Here is a 6420-nt window from a genome sequence, read left to right as displayed (position 1 = left end):
GTTGTGCCAGCACCATTTGTTGAAAATGCTATCTTTTTTCCACTGGATGGTTTTAGCTCCCTTGTCAAAGATCAAGTGACCATAGGTGTGTGGATTCAAAAAATATGGAACGCTTCACGAATTTGCGTGTCATCCTTGCGCAGGGGCCATGCTAATCTTCTCTGTATCGTTCCAATTTTAGTATATGTGCTGCCGAAGCGAGCACCTTAAGTCACTTTTTGCCACAGTCATTAGGACAGTAACTGGTTCCCCTGGAGTGCAGAGATGAAAGGAAAAGGGGGGCAGACCTTTGGCAGACCTTGGACCTTGCCATTTCCTATGTCTCTGAGCTCTGGGCCAGTGATGGCTGGGTTAGAAGATTCTACATGGAAACCACAGGATCCCTTTGAGTGGTCCTTGCCCCGCGGGTGGTGGTAGGGGCAGGCTGCCCTACTGCAGTGAGGATAACACTGCCGTCCTTCCTCTCCATCCCTCTCGACTGACACAGAAAAACTTTGAGCTCTGTGGGTCAGCATCCTCTGTCATCCTGAATACAGAGTTTGGTACCTGGGCATTTAAATAGTCATGGAAACTCTACAGCTTTATACAGACACACATAGTTCTCTTCAAGGCTAGTTGACGAGGCCAACCTGGTCTACAGAGTGAGTTCCAGGACAGCCAGGGCTATACAGAGAAACCCTGTATCGAAAAAGCAAAGAAAGAAAGAAAGAAAGAAAAAGAAATCATGCATGGATTTATTTAAAAACAGTAACAACTCTTTCGAGACCCTGAGGAAAACCTGAGGGGTGGGGGGAGTCTCAAACAAGTTTAGTCTTCTAAATCGTTACTTCAAGAATGGCCAAAAAAGAATGACAGCAGAGACGGTAAACCAAAAGAGTTCCAATAAAGAGAGCAGAAACTTTGAAAGTGAGAAGGATCAATAAAATACGAATAGCCATCAGTTGAGAAATCAGAGCTGGGGAGGAAGGACTCCTGGGACAGTGGTACAACCTCCTACAGCCTCACGGAGATGACCTGATGTATCCAGAAGTGAAGGCTACCAGGCTGCCACTTCTCTCCCAACAGGAAATAAATACCCTTAAAACTATCAAGGAAATGCAACTAATAACTTGCAAACCTTCAAAAAAAGAAAACATTAAAAAAAGGGAATTTCAATCTCTGGAGTGTTTCATCTAAAATATTATACCGAGTGACTCATCGTAATCGCATAAAACAGAAAGAAGAAGAGACAGGGACGATACCTGAGGAAGACAGGGCGATCTTTACCCCCAAATCACACAAATACGGCAGGAATGGATGCCACTTTACTCCCCTCAGAAAGAAGACACGGTGTTCTTGTTTTTTCTTGTTTGCCAGGACTAAGTCTCACGTAGCCCAGTCTGGTTTCAAACTTACTGTGTAAACAACCTGGAATCTCTGATGCGCCTGCCTCCAGAATGTTGAGATTTCAGGAAAGTGTCACCATATCCTCTGTGTGTGTGTGTGTGTGTGTGTGTGCACTCAAGTGTAAAACCACTGGAGATTGAACAGAGGGCCCCATGCATGCAAGGTGCAAGCACAGTACCAGATGCCATAGGACAGGCAACAGAGTGACCAGGTATGACAGGATCTCTAAAAGAAACATCAATGCACCAAACCTCATCAAAATGGAAACGTTTGCTCAGCAGAAAAAGACCTGCTTGGGAGGGTCGACAGCTGAGCAGAAATATTTGCAAACCACAAATCTAATGAGGAACTCATATCTAGGATATATAAAGAACTCATTTAAAAAAATCGAGAAGATTCAAATCAAATGTGGGCAGGAAATGCAGAGGGGTCACATGGATGGAAACAGATTCATGACTGGTCATGGGAGACGTGCAAATAAAGGCCCAGTGATCTGTGAGGACAGCTCACAGGGACACTGCCCGGCCAGCGGTTGTAGAGAGAGCAGAAAACCTGTCTTTCTCCAGTGGGACTGGGAAGTGGTACAGACTTTCTGGAAAACAACAGGGCAGTTTCCTAAAAATAACAAAACAAAACAAAACAACACCCCCCCCCCAAAACTAATAAATATAAAACTATACCTCTGATGCTTGGCAACCCAGCCACTGCACTTCATGGCAGGCGGCTCAGGGGAGCTGGAACCAAGCTTACCCATGGAAACCTCATGGAATGTCCATCTGAAGCCCTCTAAGTGATTGATCACACAGAAAACCCAGGCTGGAAAGAGTTAAGACATTTCTGGTAGAGAACCATTCCGTTCGTGAATGATGGTCTCTAAGCTACGATGATGTAGCTTGGTCCCCTGCTACATGTCAAGTTCTGAATGGAGGGCTAGGATGTCACGTGACGTGGAAAAGTCAGTTTCTAACCGGCATGACCTGTAACATCCATTTTTGTTTTTATAATGTGGGGAGAAGAAATATCTGGTTTCCAGGGCCTAGAACTGGGGTCTGATGGCGAGAGGGGTGAGGGGTAGGTGTGACCATGAAGGGTGAGCCATGGTGAACCATGGCACCCAGAGATAGTTCTGCCTCTCTGTGTGTGTGTGTGTGTGTGTTCACGTGTTTATGTATGCAGAGGCAAGAGGTCCTTATCAAGTGCTATCCCTCAGGCATCCCCCACCTCCATGTTCGAGACAAGGTTTCTTCTTGGCCTCAAATGTATGGCTTAGGCTAGGCTGGCTGTCTGGTGACACCCAAGGACCTGCTCATCCCTACCACCACCCCAACCCCAACACTAAGATTAAAAGCACACGGCACTAAATGCAGCATTTTAAAACTTTTAGCTTCAGGGGCTCAAACTCACGTCCTCACGCTTACAGGGCAAGCATGTTACCGTTCAAATTATCTCAACTCAAATTCCATGTCAATGTCATTGCAATGGTGACATGAATCTACACATGTGGTTAAGAATATTGGGAACACACACACACACGTGCTTACTACACACATGCACTCACACATACATGCAATCATACACACATGAATATACACATGCTGTTTCTTGTTTAGTTCTTGATTTGAGTAGAATGTGAAAGGCAGGCAGGTATTTTTGATTATGTCCTTATCTCTGTAAATTCCTGTGAGCTTATAATTGTTTCAAGAACCCTAACATTTGAACTTACTAAAATAAATAAATAAATAAATAAATAAATAAATAAATAAATAAATAAAAATTACTTTTCTTCCTGGCGAGCAGCCTCTGTTCCACCAGATGTTTGAGGCATGTTCCACCCTAGTGGTCCTCACAGCCAGTGTGTGTAGACATTCCCGTGAGGGCACAGAGCTGGTGTTTCTCTTGAGGTTGGTGGGTGGCAGAAAACCACACGCAGGCATCCAAGGGACTGGGTTTGGAAGCAGGCTACCCTGAATCTAAATAAATAATCTTTGGAGATCAGGCAGGATAACCCTTAAGATGCAAATGAGGCGATAGAGCAAAAAGGCAGGACCAGGGGTCTCCCAGGAAGTCAGAACTGAGAGGCACTGGGTGCATGATCTCAGTACCCAGAAAACAATGAGCATTCTGCAGAGGCTCGTGGTTGCTTTCTGCTCAGAGGGGCTGAACCAGGCCTGTGACTCTGCCTTGAAACAGAAGAGGGGTTCCCACCTGGCTTCTGGCTACAACCACTCACTTCCTCTTGCTTGACCTAAGCGTCCAAGATGAGAAGCATAACGCTGATAGTATTTGCTAATTCATCTTTAAGTGTCCATTTGTGCCTTTGGAGGTGCGGAGCCCTCCCTGAACGATCACTCTTCCTTTGATTGACCGGAACCTGTGCCACTCCGTGCAGTTCTGAAATCTCTTGCCAAGTGATGAGAGGGGTCCACTACCTGTGGGGGTTTCGGACAACACTTTGTGGCCATGGGTTGGTTTTTAACTTATGACTTCATCCTGGCTGTTAGATGACTGCAAGATCCCAAAGCTGCCACACAGCCTGTGGATCTAGGCGTCAAGGGACCTGTGATTGGCTTAACCAAACGTAGTTTTTTATCCTGTAGTAGATTTCTGAAGTCTCCAAGGAGCTCTGTCACTCACTGTCTTTCCCAAGCAGGCAAGAGTAAGGGAGCTGGAGGCAAGCAGGGAGAGGAAATGGGGCAGCTCAACAAGACATCTCGGGTTACATCCTCTCATTATGATGAGTCATGCAAAAAATGACCATTTTAATGACTAAGGATGGTGCGGAGGGTCATCTCAAATGTTTCAGTGCAGCACATTCACAGAATAAGAGACCTTTGTCCCAGAGCCCTCTCTCCAGCCAGGGCACCAGAGACTTCCTCTGTCCCCACACCCTTCCTCTCTCCACCAGACCTCCTTTCTCCAGCTCTTCCATCCCAGCTAACCACAATGTTTATCCCGTTCCCAGGAGACAGTAGTATTTGATGTGGTTTGTAAATGTGGCCCTGTAGACGCAGTGGAAACAGCTCAGACAGGAAGCTGATGGCATGAACCCTTCAAATTTCCAGTGATGTCAAGAGGAGGAGGAAGAGACGGTCATCCATGCACGTCCCACATAGGCCTAAGACCTTGAGGATCCTTCTCAGGTAGCCCACCTAGGCACTAGGCTTGAGTTTCTTACCTGTCCTGACCGTGGTTTTTATCTATTTTTCTGATATCCCTTTACAAATGACTTCCTAGGAAAGAGACCTCAACAGTGAACTCTTGTGTGGTACAAGCTCCTATTTAAAATCCCCTCAGACTCGGCTGATAGTTTGGCTGGGTATCAAATTCCAGAGTGAAAATCATTTTCCTCAGAATTAGCACAGGCCATGAGTTTTATGCTCTCTCTCTCTGTGTGTGTGTGTGTGTGTGTGTGTGTGTGTGGTGTACCTGTATGCATTCGTCATTTCTGGTGTGGGTATGCATGTATCTTATAAGTGTGCACATGGAAGTCAACATTGAGTGTCTTCCTTAATTGTTTTTGAGACAAGGTCTGTCACTGAACCTGAAGTTCATAGAAGAGGCTAGGCTGGCCAGCCATTGAACCCTGGGGAATCTCCTGTTCTCAACTTCTCTAGCTCTGCCATTACAGTTGTGTGGAGGTGTGCCTGGCTTTTCACATGGGTGGTGGGCATCAAACTCAAGCCATGCTTTTTTGAAGCAGTGGCCCTAGAGCTTCCCCTTGCTGGAACCTGTCAGGCTTGTTCTGCACTCTTTCCCTCAGAAATGCTCTGTTGGCAGCTGTGAAAATTGGTCAGCCATTTGTTCAGGGCCAGCCTCTTACTCTCCATTTCCTTCTCGGATGTTGAGTTCCTGTATTTGTTCTATAATTTTGTTTCCCTTTATTGTTTATTTAACCTTTTGTTTTTTAAATCTAATTCCTGTGATATTTGTATGTCTATAAAATATTTTATATCTGAGCTGAGCAGTGGGGGCGCACGTCTTTAATCCCAGCACTCGGGAGATAGAGGCAGGCAGATCTCTGAATTTGAATTCCAGAACAGCCAGGGCTATAGAGAGAAACCTGTCTCAAAAACCAAACCAAACCAAACCAAGCAAAAAAAATATATATATAATATTAACTAATATTTTGATCTACTTTCTGGGAGGAGACACACACACATACACACATGCATGCATATATATGTACAAGATATACATATACATATACATATGCATATACATATACATACCTTAGGATCACTGACAGGTGTGGTGTCCCACACCTTCTAGCTCAGCACTTCAGAGACTAAAGCAGTAGAATCCCTACAAGTGTGATACAAGCCTGGGCTTGATAGTGAGTTCTAAGCTAGCTGTAGTTATAGAGTGAATTCTAGGTCAGCCTGGTCTACAGAGTGAGATCCTGTCTCAAAAGCAAATCAGTCAGTAAAATAAAACAGAAAATACAAATATTTTTAATTGAACCATTTTTAAAATTTCAGCTATTTAGTGTAAGTACATATATAATACACATATATGTTTATATACATTTACATGACACACAGGCCCCTATCATCTGTCTGCTTGCCTATCTAGCATTCGGGGGACAGTCACAATGTATTTGTACCACAAAAACACGTGTTCTCTTTTATTTCTTTTCTTTTCCTTTCTTTCCCTCTTTCTTTTAGCATTCTTTTCATTCTGAAGGCAGGGTCTCCTGTAGCTCAGGTTGGCCGCAAATTCCCTAAGTAGCTCAGGCTAACCTGAACTCTTGATCCTCCTGCCTCAGCCTCCCAACTGCTTGGATGACAGGTTGTGCCGCCAATCCCAGCTCTTTCTGTAGCTCTTCTGGATTTGTTGATGTGTCACTTTCTCTGGCCCTATGCTTCCAGTGTTTATGTCTCTGACACTCATCCTGTTACTAGTCCTGCATCCCTCCACTACCCACCATTTGTTACTAATCCTGCATCCCTCCACTACCCACCATCTGTTACTAGTCCTGCATCCCTTTACTACCCACCATCTGTTACTAGTCCTGCGTCCCTCCACTACCCACCA

The 6420-nt window shown here is 44.9% G+C and overlaps 1 non-coding gene across 1 annotated transcript; it reads right to left on the bottom strand.

Moving 5' to 3' along the window:
• Positions 1 to 98: 98 nt before the first annotated feature.
• LOC115065646 lies at positions 99 to 205 on the bottom strand. Its single transcript, XR_003845415.1, has one exon. It is a non-coding gene; the product is annotated as a U6 spliceosomal RNA (small nuclear RNA).
• Between the last annotated feature and the right edge of the window lie 6215 nt (positions 206 to 6420).

The sequence above is a fragment of the Mus pahari genome, chromosome 16 (assembly GCF_900095145.1).
Source record: "Mus pahari chromosome 16, PAHARI_EIJ_v1.1, whole genome shotgun sequence".
Classification (NCBI taxonomy): domain Eukaryota; kingdom Metazoa; phylum Chordata; class Mammalia; order Rodentia; family Muridae; genus Mus; species Mus pahari.
This window is presented reverse-complemented; position numbering and strand designations above follow the sequence as displayed.